The following is a 1,582-nucleotide window of genomic DNA, read 5'->3' as shown; positions in this document are numbered from 1 at the left end:
ACACACACACACACACACTTACCTGCCTGCAGCTTCTGGGTCCCACGCTCAGAGCACATGATGCCCCGACCTCCAATCACCTTCTCCCACTGCCCATAGCCCCAAGCAGATCTTCACTGGAGTAAGCCAAGAAGTGCTGAGAAAGCAGAGGCAGAACAAAATCCTGCACATTTGTTGATATTTTAAAAAATGCCCAAATGGAGATGGGATGACCCAAAAAGAGGACATGTCCTGGAAAACCTGGATATATGGTAATCCTACTGTTGAGTCAATCTAATGGCCAACTTGTCCCAAGACAACATTGGGCCTCCTCAGGCCCTCTTCACCCTTGCCAGGCCTTCAGCCTTCTTGGAGTCCACCCCTTTCAAGCTGGATCCTTATGCCAAGGCCCACTGTGCCAGACCTGGCTTCTGGGCTCCAGCCCTGGTTCTCATCCTCGCCGGCTGGGTGGATGTTGTTCCAGCTTTACCTCTCATCCTATGCAATCGCAGCAGTGGCAGGAGAAAATATTATTTGGAAGGGCTGGAGGTGCAGGGGATGGTGCAGGGGGTGGTGCAGGGCAGAATGCAGGGTGCAGTACAGGGTGGTATAGGACCACCCCTCCTCTCTCAAGGCTGTTGTGAGGCTGGCGCATGGTGTGGATGCTGGGCATGGCACTGTGGTGGCAGTGGCATTGGACCAGTGGAGCTGCATTTGGTGGGGCTAAGCTTCATTACCTCTGGCCTTCCACCTTCTATGGGCAATCCCTGCTCTTCATTTATTCACAGGGGACCACCTTCTTTCTGGTGAATGATCTGCCCCTGGTTCCTACCTTTAAAGTTAATGAGATACTGGTTGCTACTTAGTACTTCCTGTGTTTGCAGCCTGCAGTCCTTATCGCTGCCACATCTTATGTGGGGTGGAGGTGGAGGGGGACTTGGAAAAAGATACAAGGAACTTCTCTCCTGTTTTCCCCCTTCTTTGTAACAAGGAGCTAATAAATTCCTGTTATACAATCAAAGGGTCAACTTCAATACTGGTCAAAACTTGATTTTTAACATCAGAATTTTAAATGCATGCCCTCTCTGCCTTCTGCATCAAAATCTGAGTGTGATTTTTCCTAAATAGCACTGCTGTTACTGAAGTCAAATATAAAGCTTTTATCAACATCAGTAAGAGTTAAGTCAAGGCAGAGCCCTTGTGAAACTCCCAGGATGAAAGTTTAAATTTAAATAAGTAAATCTGATTTGTGGGTTAATGTAAAATATTGCCACACCAAGTAAAATTGACTCAGTGGAGTCTACATAAGTCAGCCTTTCCAGACATTTTATTGTTGCTTTCTAAACTACTTCCAATTTGTCAATAATTTTCTTGTAATGAAGTGCCCATTAGCAAGCAGTACTCCAGGTTTTGTTGTAGAAATGCAGTAGGAACAGTTTCATAGTTTCTAGGGTCGGAAGGGACCTGAGTAGATCATCTAGTCTGACCCTCTGCCATGGCAGGAAAGAGTACTGGGGTCAAATGACGCCAGCAAGGTGTACATCTAGCCTCCTCTTAAAGACCCCCAAGGTAGGAGCCAGCACCACTTCTCTTGGAAGTTGGT

Source organism: Gavialis gangeticus, unplaced genomic scaffold (genome assembly GCF_001723915.1).
Source record: "Gavialis gangeticus isolate Ggan-Ray unplaced genomic scaffold, GavGan_comp1, whole genome shotgun sequence".
Classification (NCBI taxonomy): domain Eukaryota; kingdom Metazoa; phylum Chordata; order Crocodylia; family Gavialidae; genus Gavialis; species Gavialis gangeticus.
Note: the sequence above shows the minus strand (reverse complement) of the source record.